This window comes from Aptenodytes forsteri, unplaced genomic scaffold (genome assembly GCF_000699145.1).
Source record: "Aptenodytes forsteri isolate BGI_AS27 unplaced genomic scaffold, ASM69914v1 Scaffold260, whole genome shotgun sequence".
Classification (NCBI taxonomy): Eukaryota; Metazoa; Chordata; class Aves; order Sphenisciformes; family Spheniscidae; genus Aptenodytes; species Aptenodytes forsteri.
In genome coordinates this window covers 1,871,346-1,889,154 of record NW_008795557.1, presented here as the reverse complement: position 1 = coordinate 1,889,154, position 17,809 = coordinate 1,871,346, and the positions used below count along the sequence as shown (strand labels likewise).

The 17,809-nt window shown below is 43.0% G+C and overlaps 1 protein-coding gene across 4 annotated transcripts in view; it reads right to left on the bottom strand.

The window, feature by feature from the left end:
• The window catches only part of TSNARE1 (t-SNARE domain containing 1), a 337,590-nt gene that overhangs the window by 236,259 nt on the left and 83,522 nt on the right, over positions 1-17,809 (bottom strand). The window lies entirely within an intron of this gene.

Genomic DNA, 17,809 nt, shown 5'->3' with positions numbered 1-17,809 from the left:
TGGACTCGATGATCTTACAGGTCTTTTCCAACCTTAATGATTCTATGATTCTCTCTATATATAGATATATTCTAGATATATTTTGTTTAGCTTGGGAATCTCAGATTCATAGACCCCCTGTTTAAGCTGTATAAACTTCTTGAGAGCAAAAGTAGCTATTTAGGGCTGCTAGAAAAAGTCTTCCATCAAAAGTATCACAGATGCCATAGAAAGATGGATGCCTTCCCTCTTCAAAGCACAAGGCAGCACACACTAAAACAGTTCGGTTCCCAAAAGCAGCAGCCAAGTGCGATAAATGACAAAGTGACTGTACTAGCAAGGTCAACCCTCAGGACCCAAATTTCTTTTCACCTGGAGAAGCAATCAGGCTTCCTTGATACTGAGGTATTTAGATCAAGAGAAAAGAAGGAAGACTTGTCTTTGGGAGACCAAAGATGTTCTGGAGTGTACCGCCACTGAGTTGTATGTAACATTTTCTGCTGTTCAACTCCGGGCTATATGGATGGCAGTGCTTAGATGACTTAGTGCCGGGTCACTGTTAGCTCAGTTTGATCGAAATGTGATGTCACCCTTCCTATTTTTTAAACTGACATTAAAATGATGGTTAAACAACATTTCTTCCAGCTCCTGCAGGAGAACATGACAGCTTCCAACCCTCAATTTCCCCAGTACAAATGCTCTGAAACAGCGCCTGTTCCAATCCGCCAAGGGTTTTCTTTCTTTTTTTTTTTTCCTGCATTGCCTTCTTCTGTTTGCTGTTTTGTGCCATGTTGTCTACTTTTTGTGAACCTTGCATGTAGAATGGTCTTAATCTATCAATATACTAGACAAACACAGAAGTATTACATATTTCAGTGAACAGAAAAATGAAATTTCCAGTCAGTTCAGAATCCAGCTTTCATCTGCCTTTTCACTGGTTACAAAAGATGAATATTAATGTTTATTCGCTGTTAAAAAAAAACAGGGAGGAGGAACACAGAGAAGAGGAAACTGGTGTCTGGTTTGCTACTGTGAAGTTAGAGTAAACTTATTAATTATAGAAGATGTACATGCACCAATGGACAAAGACCAACTGCAACACACTAGGTCAGCTTAACAAAATTAGAAATAGCACTTATAAATTTATATCGGATTTCAACAGAATAAGGTAAAATACATCTGAGGATGGCAACCAGTTTTGAGTCCACAGGAACACCCTGATTGACAGATCTGCAATACTTTAGGGGAAGGAGATGCAGGGTAAAATGGAACGCGTGAATTAATCAAATAATAGATTCCTAAATCCCAGGATCCCGCTCCCCCATAACCCAACGTCACTCACTTCTTATGCACCACTTCCCAAAGTAGAAATACTGCTATTCAACACACACGATCAGAATATACATCGGCCTAAGTTCTCATCTACACGAGTGGACACCGGTAGTCATATTATAAATAAATCCTGCAGAAGGCTAAATGAGAAACAGCATGGTCTAGTGAAAAGACACAGTACACAGTGGGAAATTCAAGAATCTACTTCTAACTTTGGTAGCAATTCATCAAGAAACAATAAACAACTTGGTATCTTCATATCAGGTTTCCTACCAAGACCATGGGAGATGACAGCAGTCAGTTAAGCACGGTGTAAATCAAATCAACAGATGGATGTGGAGAGGACAGAATTAAAAAAAACTATCACATTGGCCATATGACAGACGCAGCCTCCGAGTGAGAAAGTGGGGGGGGGGGGTTCTGTTCGTTTTTTTTGGTGGTGGTTTTTTATTTTAAGTGGGAACTGAAAGAAAACCAAAGAGATGCTGTGCAGCAGTTTCCAAGGTTTTTTCCAGTGAGAGGTCAGCACTCAGGAAGGCAAAATGAAACATGCTCAAAAATCAAAATGTCAGTGAACGTGGGCAGCCCAGGTCAACCACCTACTCAGGATGCTTAGTCTTGGCAGGAGCTGAAGGGTGGCTTGGGGCCATCCCCTGAATGCCCTGGAAGAAAAGGCCACCTTTGAAAAGACAGAAAGAGGAAGCCACAAACCCACGCACCCAAGGTGAAAAATAGAGATATCTGCAAATATTTCAGGGATACAGAAAGGAGAAAATAGTTCAATGCAATCCCAAGCAGTGACTAGCTGGAACATGAACACAGAGCCAACTACTGTGTAACCATCACCTAACTATGAAATCATTAGCCTTTGCCTTCCCCCAAGAATATCCTCAAAGAAAGGTCAAAAAACCACAGTGGCCACATTTACTTATGCACCCATGCAAAACACCTTAGGAATACTGCATCCAAATAAATACTCATTGCCTTCCTCTCTTCATACAAATCATCTAGCTCATGAAGAGGCAAGGAGGGCCAGCTTGCACACACCACCAGCCTCCGCTGACAAGAGCCCTTTTGACATTTCTATTCATTGCTCTGCCCATTGTGCTTCTACGGTTACTCCAACTACGTTATCTTCACACAAGACTACAGAAGGCTTCCAAACAATGGCCATGCTGTGAGATAAAGTAAAACCAAGTAGCAAAAATACATGTGCTCCAAGAATGAGAAAACGCAGAAAGATCCTCGGGATTGCGCTGGGTCCTGTGGCCACCCGTCGCGAATCACAGCCTGGAGTCAGCAATGGCTGTGAGCCAATTTGCCTGCCCAATTAAAGTGAGTTTGCTGAAAAACCTCCATTGAACCTGCACTGGGCCACTGTACACGTTGGAGAAAAAAAAAAAAAGCACGTTCAATTTTCCAACTCACCCACCTTCTCCAAGACCCTGTACTGATGGAGAACAGGGAGGAAAGGGAAAGAAACTACTATACCTTCCCTGCAAAATGGAGCTAAAAGTGGCTTGTGAGGCTCTGCCAAGTTGGAGCAGCTGAGATTAGAAAGCCAGCAGGTCTCAGTCCTCAATTCAAACATCTGCTTTTGTTGATCCCTTGATTATTTCAAGTGGTCCTTTACAGCACATCAATTCACTGTTCACAGAAGGACTTTCTGTATTTTTAAACCGCAACATGATCTCTCTAAGTCAGGAGGGAGGGTGACCACCTTGGCTACCTTTATTTCAACTTTTCCCCTCCCCAAATAAAAGCCATCAAAAAATAAGAAGTTTTTAAAGCAAGGGATGCTCCTCAGTAGGTGCAAAGTCACAGGCAGGCAAGGAATTGCTGGGGTTGCTTGTAACAAGGCAACAGGATGAAAATTAAGTAACGTGGACTGAAGACGAACAAGCAATAGAGATGTTTTTGACCACAGACGTTCACCAGAGGGATGCAGCAGAAAAATACAGCAACAAATTTGCCTAAATCCTAGGAAAACACGCTAACAACCACCTCTCATCAGCCGGGGAGGGGAGGCTCTCCACGATGGAGCGGAGCCTCCTGCCACATCTCCTGCCTGCAGCAGAGCGCAGTAGGCAAGCGCAGGATTAGCATAGCAGGAGTAAAGAGATTTCACCACATTTGAAGGCTTACAGGCAAGGACAACAAGAAAGTGCACACGAAGCATCTGGATGTGTAAATATGTGCTGTCAAAGGAGCTTCTCTTCTCCAGACCAGCTCCTCTCAGAAAGCATTTGCCGAGGAGACGGCAGATACAGCTAACAGCACGAGGCAGCCTGTGGAGAGCTAAACTCATCACCTTCCCAGCTTTCTTTCACCCTAACGTCAGATGTATTTTGGGGTACATCCACCATCATGCCGAGAAAAACCGTATCGGTCAGGTCTGCTCTGACACAGCCTCCAATCAGTTATGAACCAGAGACCATAAAAAGCCCCGTTTCAGCTCATTTCCCAGCTTCGGCATCGTTCGCCGCACACTTTGAGACTCCTCCTTCCTGCTGATAAGCTCGTGTAGCACATGATGGCACCAAAGGGAACCAAGTGCAAATATCAAGGAGAAAAAGCAGCTTCGCTTCAGCGCGTGACTCATGCAAGAAGAACGCCAAGCCCTGAACAAGCCAAAGCAAAACAGCTGACTATCAAATCCTGCATGTAAGCGCAAAGTTGCCCTTAAAAATACAGGCTGCAATTTTTTCCACCAAAAAAGCAGTTTGTATTTTTTATACAATTAGCCACGGACAAGAGCCTGATGAAGACAGGACACACGATGTGGGATGCATAAAACAACACCCCATGAAGTCCTGAGTCACCTGGAAAAGGCAAACCACCCCCTCTTTTCCAATGCAAGAACTAGGGAGTAATGAAGCGAATCCAGGAGGAGACAGGAATGAAAGAAAGGAGGTAATCCTCCATGTAAAGTCTAGGTAAGCAAGAACTCCATGTCACAGGCTGCTGTGTATGCTAAAATCTTACACAGGTTTAAAATGCAACAGGACTAGAAGAAGAAGAAGAAGAAAAAGAAAAAAAGAAGAAAAAAAAAATCCATCACGTGGTATTATGTACCACCTCTGACTCCGGGAACATGGGAAAACACCGGGAGAAGCCTTGCTCTGTTTGCCCTGTTCTCATCCTCTTCACAAAGCAGTCACATAATCACATAACAGGACTGGATTTGGATCGCCTTGCGTATACATATCTCTGTCCCGACCCAGTTTGTCTCTTCATATGACAACAGCAGAAGGAAATCCTTCAGGTAAGCACAGAACCGGCCAGTTCAAGAACTGCCAAGATACTTGAAATTTGCCTCTTTTGGTCAACTGCTCTGTCTTGCCTCTTTCCATGACCATGGTGAGTATGCCCTCCACTCAGCCCCAGTATCTTGGCCTTATAAACTAGGTTAGACCCAACCCTAAGAGCCATATTTCAAGATAACCATATTATCAAGAATCACCAGATCTCTATCACCCAAGAGTAAAGAGAAATACTTAGTAGAAAGGAGAGAGCAAGAGCATCACCAGGGGCCCATCAGCCACCAAGGGCTGGTGGCTGAGCGTTCTTCTGTGTTCAGGCAGGCTCAAATCTAAATCCATCTGTGCATTTATGAAGGTAAACAGTCTTTCGAGACTAAAGCTGGGAATGGGCACGAGGGACTACCAGATGCTAAGTTCACATCTGATGAAAAGTGTGCAAAAGATGCATCTGTGTTGTGCTTCATTTTACTGCTCTTAACAGAAATACTGCAATTATGATGTATAATTGCACATCTGTAAAGGATGCACGTGAATCGAGGTGGTTGTAATGTATAAAAATACTTAAGTCCCAAATAAGGTGAGGCGAGACGGACCCTGTTCTGCTGTATCTGCTCTCAGCCTGTGACGGTAGTGCCCACTGCACTTTCATCACGCAGGCATTCCCTTTACAACATCGTTACAGAGAACTGCAGTATTGAGTAGAAATACATACTCCCACATATGATTTTTTTTATTCTCTATCCAAGCTTGCCTAATCTCGCTGGCCCCATTTTTTATTGGGTTTTTTTGGTGGGGTTTTTTTTAGTGGTTTGATTCTACATAAAGGATAGGATCCCCATTTGAGGAGAATTGTTTCCTCTCACTCTTTGTATGCATGCAGTCAGTTTTTAATTTATATTTTTCATCGCACAAACTTTTTCAGCCTGAAGAAAGCATCGTTCTGAAAATGAAGTAAATAAAACATAAAATGAAGGAGACTCTGTAATGGAGTTGGGACATGGACCAAAAGAACTTGTATTTCAAATGTTCTACTGCACTGTTTGCTTGTGTTACATTCAAAGCTTTGGGAAGCCATCCAAACCTATACAGACACAAAATAATCCACGGAAATTACAGCTGCAAGGTGCCAGTGCAAGCGAAAAGTGTTTTGATTGGAAAATGAAACTGAAAACTCAAGGATGAGGTGAAAAGCATGGAATAGCTTGTGCAGGAAGAGAAATGTCCAAAAAAGATATGGTGAACAGAGATTTGACACCATCCCCCCCAAAAAAGTGACAAAGGGAATGAAAGAAGCCTTGGGCAGAAATGAATTCGACAAATGTTGGAGGAGTTTCCATCCCTTTCACGGGTTTTTGTTTCCCCTCTTATCTCAGTGGAGGATTGAGGAGATCTCTAATGGGTTTGGCCACTTTCCTCCCTCTGGGAATCAACCAGTGGAAAGTCCAAGCTCCTGAAAGCAAAGGAAAGCAGAGAGAACTGGAGACCTTGTGGGCCTTACGTAGCTACAGACCAGACAAAAATCCTTGGCTGAACCGATCACAGCTGCAGGGCATAGCCACCCAACACGGATCTTCCCAAGGGATACAAGGTCCATGTCCCCTCCCACCTCCTCTGAAGGGCTGCACCATTTTGGAGAGCTCTTAGGAGAGCCCAGGAGGAAGGACCACGGTGGCTGGTGAGTCCCAGAGCACATAAAGCTCTTCTGAAGTCCCATCAGAGAAAGTCCAAAGGCGTCTCTTAGTTTCCAGAACCATTCGCCAAGTTCATGGCTCCTCTTCTCCAGCGTTTATATTCCCCTTGGTACATAATCTGATTAAATCACATTTAACTTGAAAAACAAAAAACTTAAAAGACGTCAGCTATGCAAAGATGAAAATTCTAGCTTTACATTTAAAGAAGATAGAAAAGCTTATTCGTCGTACCCTTCAAATCAAAACCCAATCTCACTATGTTATAAGGAAGGAAATGAAAACACTGCAACTGAAGCATAACTGAAATAGTTTAAGGTCAAATAAAAAACCCCAAACAATTCAAGCAATTAAGTTCATGGGAGCACAGGGAGGGTGCAGAGAGTTGTGTCTAATGGGTTCGTTCCACGATGAGAAGGGAAATATTTATTCAAATTGAACAGTGCCTCCCTCTTTGTGCTGCCTTAATCCAAGGATTAAATTTGTTATCCATGAAAGGTATGAGAATCTGGCCCCTAATGATTACATGCTCATAAAAATCAGTTGAAATAGCAACAATATCTTCTAAGTATCATAAACAACTGCGTCAATTAGATTTTGCCAGGCGCTATACATATTGCAGATGCTTCAGAATAAATTGTTGCATTGCAAAACAGAGTATGCGCAAGCTCCAGCAGGGATGGGTAGTCCCACTTTAAATTGCTCTAAGGAAATACATGCCTCTACCAGGCTGTTATTTTGCAGGGAACATTCTGAAATCCATTTTCAAATACTCAATTCAAAAAGTTGAGATAGCCGCTCTCTGCAGATAAAATTAAGGGAAACTATAAAAGAACGAAAGGCTAAAAAAAGAAATCTGGTCCAGATGGATTCCCGGCTGAATTCTATAAAATATTTACAGATCTTCTGTCACCAAAACTTACGTTTCTTTTTGATGAGGTGGAAACCAAAGGCTTTCCACCTGTCTTTTTTTTTTTTTTTAAACCCTCACAGAAGATATAATAATGTTATGTAGGAAAAAAAAAACAACAAAAACCAAAACCCACAACAGACATTAATCTCAGCTGTAATTACTGCAAGTGACTCCAATTGATCAATATTGATTTTAAAATTCTGTGAAAAGAGAAATTGTCCCTTTGCTTAATTTAGCCCAAAGTTATTCCCTAAATTCCAAGTTCAAGAGTTTGTTCATTAAAATAGACTTAGCTCAGATAAGCACAGGCTGATACCACCATCATTCACACAATAAATTAACAGCCTAGACCCGTGACAGTGCTGTCTCTAGATGCTAAAAGATACTTCATCATGTGCCATAGGATAAAGTATCCACTTTTTCATTTAAGGTCAGCCAAGAAGTTCTCAATTTTTTGCTCCTAAAAATGTATGTTCCATTTGCCAACATCCAGACTGCCGGACCTCAGCTCCCCAAGAAGGAGGGAGCAGTTTATATATATGACATGCAGATCGACTTTATATTTCTTGTGGTCCTGTAGATGATAGAGCTGATGAACACGGAGCAACCCTTTAAGCTGCAAACAATCCCGTTGGTCCTAGCAGGACTTTCGGAGAGGGATGTGACTGAGCATCAGCAACGATATCAGTAATTCAACCCTTTTGTTTTAGGGCGTGCATCCAGGCAGTGCTTGGTACCGGGGGATTTGGTGTAAAAGGTAACAAGGTGAAGGCAGTGGGCTGAAACCAAGGGATGAAGGTCCAGGTCATGGCTCTCAGATTTCTTGCTCAAGGCTATGCATCTTTGTTCTTCTCCCTGTCCCCAGTAAGGGAGTCAAAGACCTTAAAACATGAATTCCTTCCATAACAATGCATGCGTTAAACCTGAAGTTTGATCTCTGTTGGGTCTTCTCAGCTCTATGCAGCACAAAGAACTATCTCCTCTTATATATTTGCAGATTAAAAGGGGAAAACAAACAAACAGACAAACAAACCCCACACTGTGGTCTGCTTCCAAACCCATTTCACGTATTACCGCGTGAGATAAGAATTTACAACATATTAGATGTTAGGGGTTATCCCTAACATCCCTATTGTTATCCCAATTTTTTTTAAGCTGACCTTGGATTCGTTCAATGCAGCACCATGCTTTTTACAAGCAAAAGAAGAGACTACATAATGAATTGGTCTCCACTGGATGTTGACTTGATAAGCACTACAATTAATTCAAATTAGCATGCTGCCCTTCCTTTCCCTTCACACTTTCAGAAATGTCTCTCTAAACCAATCTATGATTACCAGTCATACATAAAAGCTTCAGAAAAATACTCCTCCACAAGCATATGGCAGAGCAAATTTGTCCAGCGTTGCAGGCTTTTCATGGCATTTATCTTGAAGAAGGTATTACACAGTGATATAGAAGTCTCTACGTGTTGGCTACACTCAGAAAGGCACAGAGCTATTCCTCATCCCGTTGTGGTGTGCACCATCTCCTTAGGAGACCATCCTGCTCCCCACAGATGCTTCAGACAGGTGAGGACTGTAATCAGCTATCCAGGGTCTCAGCTCTAACATCCATCCTTAAAGTCAAGGCTGTGCTTTCTAGGAGCTGTGCTAGACCTCAGTCACATGCCATGGCAACCAAATTCAAGTGCACTTCTTCAAAACCATCACTTATCTGAAAAAAGAAAAAAGCAGCAAGTGTAGCTAAGCGCTTTATGAACGACATATCTCCCATACGCAACGGCCACTATTGAAGACATGGCAACAACCAGCACGTTTCCACCGCAGCCACACTGTTCATGATGTTCCTCTATCTAAGAGTAGGAAGAGCGCAGCGAACAGCATGTTAGCTGTCAAAACATAACAGCAGCCGCCGGTGTGAGTTAACCGTAACCATTGAGGTATCCCTCCTGTATCAGGATATTGTCTCAGGCACGGCGAGATGGAACAGCTCTTAAAATAACAACCTGAAACGATGTAATTTCATTAAGGCAAGGCTGACCCTTGCTGCTTCTGCTCATGTTCCTCCGTGGTACCATTTTTCAGTGATTTAGTTCGCTCTCTTGCAAACCTCCTTTTTCTTTCCGTTTTCCTAGTTGTGTATATATTTATAAATATCGAAGAATAAAGAGAACACAGATAAACCCTCAAGACGTTTCTCCCCATACTGATCCAAACGAGAACACAAAAAGAACAGGGTATTCTAAGTGTTACACTCGGCAGTTTGCAAGACTGTGGACAGCCTTCCTTTAGAGGCTATTTAATTAAAAAAAAAGGTACAAGAGCTAACAGTGTCTGACGTATACAAAGAAAACTCTTCGAGTTCAACTGACGGTTCTGAGAATTCAAGATTCAGAAGTTATTAAAAACTACAAAACCCACAAAACCACCAAAACAAAATCTAGCTTTTCAATTTGCAAGGTTAAAAATCTTCCCTGTGCAGACATCCTGCGCTGTCCTGAGGTCCAGGCAGACAACAGACCCTCAGAGAAAATGCTGTTTCTTCTTCCTCCCTGCATCTACTCACTATTTTAAGAAGCCTCACACCCTATCTCAACACCGCTGAAGCATCCAGGCGCTGCTCTGAAGGGGCATTACTTAAAACAAAACGCTCACGTATGCCGCGTCTCTCTGTCGCTGAAGACAACACAGATAAATAAAACTTGAAGGACTCTCAGGATCCGGAAACTCGAAACCGGCTTTACTTTGCAAAACCTGAACAGTCTGAAAGCTGCATTTTCTGAAAGGAGAAGACCTGTTTAGCTTTCCGGCATTTCATTCTCTAGCTCTCCTCCAGCAGTTCTGCACACACGAGTTTCTCCTTCAGTGAAAAACATTTTGGTTTTGCATGTATGTCAATCTATGTATTTAAAATTACAACAAACAAACTTAAATTAATTTCAATTTTATAAGCTAAGTAACTTTTAAAATAACCCGAAAATGAGACACTTTTCAGCGTCTCTTTAAAATATTTGGATTTCTCATGTGAGTCTCAATATGTTATTCTAACCACACTATGGATTTGTTCATCTCTAAGACAAGCCTATAATGAACTAACCGAGGCACAAAAATCCCAAATAAAGATAAGCCCCATCAGCCACTACTTAAAATCCTCTGGAGAGGGTAAACACCAGCCTGTGGTTTCAAGCTTGGGTCTCCAGAGAGCTTCTTCATTTCTTAATTCTGCCAGAAATCTCCACTATCATAGTCCAGCCCAACCTCTCATGCTATTTCGCCCTTGAGGAAAACCAGAAACCACATCCACCATCCTTCGCAGAAATCTGTCAAACTTTTTCACTTAATGAAGTAAAACGCTAAAGCATTTGAATAATTTTTTGATGCATGACATGACTAGCTCAACCAAGACCTTTTCAGCCAACGTTGTAGACGGGGTTGCAAGTTTCATTACAGCTCAGTACAGCCATCAGAAAAGGAAAGAATTTCATGAAAAGGGTTGATTCAGTAGATCAGCGTCAACCTTTCAGACAGGACTAAGTTATTTCACCCATCAGCTCCGCAAAAGAGCAATCAGATGGTCACAATTTCTGTTTGCAGTCTAGAGTGAAGGTCAGCTCTCCCATTAGGGAAGCTTTGATCGCCCCATATGGATGGATGCCATCGAAACGTGGAGAGGCCTTTGCATGCTCAGGACACGACTTTCCCAGGCTATAACCTCCTCAAGAGGGACCAAAAAAGCAAGACCATTCAAAGTGACATGTGACAGTATTTCCACACCACTGACAAACCAAGCAGCATGCAGAAAAAGACGACACACCAGAGGAGACCAACACTTGCCTATGAAGTGTAAGGAAAAATGTTCCCTGAAGGGACTTCAGTCTGACTGGCATATGCTTGAAGTCTCCTGCTGCCAGCACTAAAACATCCCTAGAATTATTTCATATTACAGCTGACAAATTTCCTACCTCAGAAAGCATTGTGCACTGCTGTGCTGGTTTTGGCTGGGGTAGAGTTAATTTTCTACACAGTAGCTAGTACGGGGCTGTGTTTTGGATTTGTGCTGGAAACAGTGCTGATAACACAGGGATGTTTTCGTTATTGCTGAGCAGTGCTGACACAGAGTCAAGGCCTTGTCTGCTTCTCACACCACCCCACCAGCGAGCAGGCTGGGGGGGCACAAGAAGTTGGGAGGGGACACAGCCGGGACAGCTGACCCCAACTGACCAAAGGGATATTCCACACCATGTGACGTCATGCTCAGTATATAAAGCTGGGGGAAGAAGAAGGAAGGGGGGGACGTTCGGAGTGATGGCGTTTGTCTTCCCAAGTCACCGTTACGTGTGATGGAGCCCTGCTTTCCTGGGGATGGCTGAACACCTGCCTGCCGATGGGAAGGAGTGAAGGAATTCCTTGTTTTGCTTTGCTTGTGTGCGCGGCTTTTGCTTTACCTATTAAACTGTTTTTATCTCAACCCATGAGTTTTCTCACTTTTACCCTTCCAATTCTCTCCCCCATCCCACTGGGGGGGAGTGAGCGAGCGGCTGGGGGGGGCTTAGTTGCTGGATGGGGTTAAACCACAACAACCGCTCAAGGGAATTTTGCATTAGACCTCATCTTGATACAGAAGAGTTGATCAAAGAACTGAAAATTAGTGGCTGCTTGGGTAATCATGACTCGTTCACTTAAAAAAAAGTAGTAACCCCCCCCCCATCTAGAACAGTAATGTAAACACTTGCTGGTTTTAAAAGGCCTGTTTTACAAAGGCATATTAGTAGAAAAAGAGAAGGGAAATTGGATGTGTAAAAGGTGATAAAAATATCAACAACATGTAGGAATTTTACAGGTATCCCTTCCTGAATGTCCACAATTCTCAGTTAAGGAAGAAGGCAACCCTTCTTACATGGGGTAAAGAACTGTGCAAACCACTCCAAAACCATATGCTTGTAAATGAACTTGGGGAAAAAAAGAAAAGAAAAAAAAAGTAGTAGTTCGGTAAAAAACAAACAAACAAAAAAACCCAACACCAAAACAAAACAAAACAAAAAAACCAACACAAAAAACCCAACCAAAAAACATACAGGAAGACTACTGCCAAAAAAAAAGCAAAAAAGTAAAAAAAAGGGCAAAAGCTAACTTGCACAATGGAGCTGGTGCAGGACAGGAGAGGAGAGACTGAACTCAGAAATAATTCAGAAAAATCAGGAATGTTTGTAACTTTTTCTTTTACCTTTGCAAAAATAGCTGGAAAACATTCAAATATAAAATTTCACTGAAAGCTGGTGGAAATTATTGTCCACCCCATCAGTTGCTCAGGAAAGTTCAAAAATAGCAGCTCAGATGTGATTAAATCCAGCAAGCCTCGGTAACATAAGCACCAACACTGTGAAAGAGCAGGGCAAGCAGCGATTTGGCTCATTAGTGCTGATTTGTGACACCGCTTGGAAAAAATCAAGGAAATTCCAGAATAAAAGCTAACGTTGACTCAAAGCTAAAGGGTAAAACAGATAATACAGCGCTCATTAATGGCCTGCCAGCCTAACAACATATCAGGGAAAGGAAAAGAAAGGGGGGGGGGGGGGGGGGAGGAGCAAAAAGAAAAAGAAGACGAAACAGCTGATGTTGGACTCAATTATTAAAGGAGAATATTTTAATTTCCTGATGCAGTGGGCAATTTAACCCTTGCTTTCTCTCCAGCAAAGTTCAGCTCAATGCATCGGTTCTCCAACTACTGGTAACCTAACGCTCAGCCATGAGAAACCGTTGGTAAATACTCAATTCAGTATGGGTTTATGGAAACTATGGCTTATTGAACTCGGTGACATGTTTTCATCCACAGTCGCACTGATAAGGGTGACAATACTGAAGCCCGCGAGGCAGAGCACCGTCTGGAGTGACCAAAGAAAACCAACGCGTCCCAGAATAAAAACCTCATCAACCGCAAGATATCAGGCTATAACTACATGCGTGCAATTACCAGAGACGGGACATGTTTCCAGAACAGTCCAACGGGGATGGATTCTTGGCTGGCCCTGGGTCATTTTTATCAATGACTCTGTAGAAACAGTTTAAGGTCACGCAAGAATCAGTGGAATTGGTTAAAAATGTTGTGCCAACAGGTCACTGACATGGGGAGGTCACTTCCACGCTTCTCAGTGCTGCACCAGTCATGGCCACATTCGGTCCAACTCTACTGCCAAGTTCTATGAAACATTGACCAAGCATCAAAAGAGAATCCAGAGAAATATTCAAATATTGGAAATGCAGAGTTTTTCCATGACTGTGATACATTTAGCTTAACCAAAGGTACATTTTGGTGCAACTTTATCTAAATGTTTATGTACTCATCATCATTGTATGGAAATAATCTTTAACTGACTCTTTGATTAGCCAAACAAGCCAACTCACCATAAGTTGAGCTTTAAACTTGGTCACAAACTAGAAACCAGGTGAAAATTTCCATCAGGAGGGATCATTACCATTGGAAAAATGTACTGTGGAGATTTTTAAAAAATAAAGCAGCAATGAGAGAGAATCTAAGTTTAGATTTCCCTCCCCCACTTAAAAGATATGCTTTAGTTCAGAGGGAAAATAACTGAAGGAAAAAAAGACTTAAGGTTTTTGCTATATAAAAGGTCAGACTAGATAATGAGAGTGATTCCTTCTGGCTTTATAATCTGTTTCCCAGCTGCCGCTGAAATCACTGGAGCTACACTCAGTGGCAAAGCTCAGCATATACATGGATGCAAGGACCGTAACTGCCTTGGTGGATTTTTTGGAAAAGAGAGAGAAAAGATTTGGAGAGGCTTCAAGTAGTGTCACCCAGGCTTTCCACGGCTGCGAAGTGTGTAGCATCATCTTCATTAGTATCTGGGTGCTATTTCAACAAAGTTGTCTCTAGGAAGATGATTCTGCCACTGATGTTCCTGATCAGAGCTGAGCTAACTTGATTATTCTCTGGTAGCCCAACATTATTTTGAATGAAACAAACGGATTTGGGGCACTAAATGAATTATCTTTTGGATCAAGTTTCTCCAGTATTTCCTTAATTCTCCTTGCAGAGCTGTAGGCTGATTGCAACTGTGACAAGCAGCTTTTCCCATCTCTGTCCTGCCCACTCATTTCACTTCTCTGCCTTTACTTCCCCTCCTCCTGCTTTTCCTTCGTTACAGATATCAAATTAACTGCTTAATTCAGGTGTCTCCTTTGAGGCACCTCAGGGGGCTAAAGCACACTAGCTCCGAGCTTGCATTGACAGACCTTCTTTTGGTGCACAGAAACAACACACGGACATACCCGAAGTATTTTAGCAAGTAATAACAATAAAAATAAAGATTAAAAAAAATCCCTGAAGCAACCAGCTGTCTCGGGAAGCCCACTAACCCTCACTGTTTGATAAATCACCTCCCATCAACCCCAGCATCTCGAAACTTGCCCAATTCCCATTTTCAACTAAATGATGAACGTCTATGAAAATGAATGCAAAAGCCTTTGAGAGGATGCCGCTTCTTCCCCTACTCTTCTTCCCCCCCTTTCTTTTTTATAGTATTATCTTCGAACTCCATTTTGTGATGCTCTTTAAATCCAGTGTCAGAGTTCAGTCATCCAAGTCAGGAAGAGCAGGAGCCTTGGGTCCTGAGCACGTCCCAGTGTGGAAAGGCTGCCAAATAAACCTCTTTTCAAAACAAATTATTTTGGAGGCAATCGCCAGCACATTTCTCTTGCAAAATCATTGCTTCTCCCGGGTACAGGTGGGATAGAGCCGCTCCGTATCAAACATATTTCCATTCCTCCTACCAACGTGAAGCAGGAACCGCAGGATGGACGCTGAAAAGCTCCATAAAATCTCCACGCGACAAGAAGGGGTAAGAGGTTAATTTAGACCAGGTTACTGTAACCACTTTGGGAACCTGCTTCCTTCACATGCAAAAACTGAAGCTTCTAAAAGAAAGAAGCATCACCTTCCTCCAGATTCTCCCCCAAACCCCAAATCACACGGCATGCACCATCTTCATGCACAGCCCTCCTGCTTCACTTCCATCCAGAACGTTGTTCTTTGGTCCTCGCAGCAGCAAAGGCTATTTAAGTGAAAAACTGATGTTCAGCAGAAAATGATGGACTTATGTCATATAAGTCCAGGAAAAAAGCCTCCTACTATGCCACTAAGCGTGTGAGGGCTTCCAGGCCGTGCTCTCTGGATCGCTAACCTCTCTTCTGGAGGCTTGTCTCAAATCGGTGGTTGGAGTCAACAGCAGTGCCTACCAACGCGTCAGCTTTTCTGTCTGAAGTCCATAGAAAAGAAATCACCCTCTTCCCCAGGAGCTATTCACATTCTGCCCTTGCTTCTGTCTGTGGAACTGTTTAAATTATACAAATAAATCACATCCTTACTCTTCTCCATTAAATATTAAAAGGGGTTTTTTTGTTTGTTCGGGGGTTTTTGCTGTTTGATCCTTTTTTTTTTTTTTTTTAGTCTGAAACAGAATGCAAAGAAACAACCGTGTTCAACTTTGCATTAGTGCTACTCTACCTAAATTATTGTACTCCAAACATACATCTTTCTTGTCTTTGCACAAAATCTGTTTGATAACGGGAGTTTTACAATATGCTTGGTATCTCAGCTCGTACAGCATTTCTTCCAGGAAAGCACAACTACAAACAAAAATCTCTTATGCAAGAATATATAAGACCCTTAACATTATCTAGTGTAGTAAATACAGCACTAGGAGGGGGAAAAAAGGAAAATTTAAAGGAAAAAAAAAAGAATAGATGCATTAGAATGGGGGATTTACACATACAGCAACTTAGAAAATTTGGGAAGACAGTTGCTATTTTAGGTCATGGCTTGAAACGACTGCTGGTTTTCTTCATTACAGCAGCTCTGGGACCTAGAAAGTAGTTGGAGATGTTGTTACACAGGATTTGAATTTACAGCGGAGGTAAAAGGGAAAAGAAAGTGCAGGCTTGTCACTCTTTCTATACCTCTATGTGTCAGGGTGCACAAAGGATCCTGACATCTGTATTCGCAAAGATCAGAGAAACACTGTCCTCAGACAAAACTCCTCAAAATGCAGCTATACCCGACAAGGGACAAAACGTGATCCACGTAGAAACTATCACCAGCAGGACCCAAACGTGCTTCAAGGCCAGGAGGAACCACAGAGGCAGAGGCAGGACAGCAGAGAAGCTGGCTCTCCGTGATGCATCAGGCACCAGGAGAGCAGCAAGGTCCCAGCTCGCAAACCACCACACAGAAGCACAACTGGATGGGTCCCATCAGCAGGACTCTCCCACTGCCAAACCCATCTCCAGCTCTGCTCCCATCACACCAGGTGCCCTTGCTGCCCTCTTTACCAAACTTCCCATTTCTGGGCCAAATCAACTCCTTTCCACACTTTTCCCATTGTCTTTCACCAACAAAGGTTTGGGCCCTACCTAAGGAAATCTTCCCACCCGGCTCTCCTACTTTAAGGGCACTCGTATTTATTTCCCAGCAGTGCCTGAGGCCCCCAAACCACCCACAAACCAGGAACCAAACCCAAATGAGTCCCAGCCCACCATCCAAATCATGCTGATCTACAAACCTTGATCTCCTACTCATTCTCATAGAAAGATATGGAAATAGACAGCAGAAGAATGATTTAAAACAAAACCAAACATTGAGACACAGGACACGCGGCCAGATGGTGAAGAACATGTCACTGGGAAGCTCTACGCTCTTGGACACCAGCCTGGGAGCCCGCTAGGTCCTCTCCATCTGTCAAAAGCCACCATGCCCGTGCCCAGGTTGAGGGCTGCTGCTCTGGTTTTCAGCACAACAGCTTCGAGCTCACTGCTCTGAGGAATGCCACGGGATACTTGGAGTTACATAAAAATCACCGTCTCATTTTATTCATTTTACAGCTGGACCCGCTGCTCCAGAAGAGATTTCACCAGGCTGGGCAGCACATGAGCAACAACTCAAGGGACACCCAGGGAAGGGAGTGGGGCCTTAAGTCCCCCAAAAGAGGAAAAGAAGAGCCAAAGTTCAGCCTTGAAGATCCAAACAAGCAAGCGAAGGTTAAGTCAGGGCTCTGGAAAGTAGAAAGTTCAGGTTCAACAATGTCCAAATGCTTAACCCTGTTCCTATGACTCTTCTCCTGACCTAGCTCTTGCCTCACACATTCAGTGATTCTCTTGCTGTGACCTGCTCCTCCAACTTCCCAGCTCTGTCCTCTCTTCCTTCCCTCTCAGCATTTGCATTCACACAGACACAAATCACGTAGACCTCTTCCAGACTCACTTGTATGTACACAGCTATCTTCTTTTCTTCAGTTGTGATGACCAGCTCAAATGTTACTCAAGATCAGAGGAATATTCTTCTCTTGAGTGCTCCCCAAGGGCCCGTTTCCAGTTCTGGCAGGAACCTGGTCACCTCCTGCAGCGCCCATTTGGATTTGTGGGCTCACGCCATGGGGAAGGCGGGCTGTTCCCACAACCTCATCTTCCAACTATTGCAGCCCATTTCTCCAGCTTTGGCATATGCATCTTACTCCACTTTAAGCAATCCAGAAGGCTCATGCAAAAACCACGTTGCCCTTTGTCGTGGTTTAACTTCAGTCGGCAACTAAGCACCACGCAGCCGCTCGCTCACTCCCC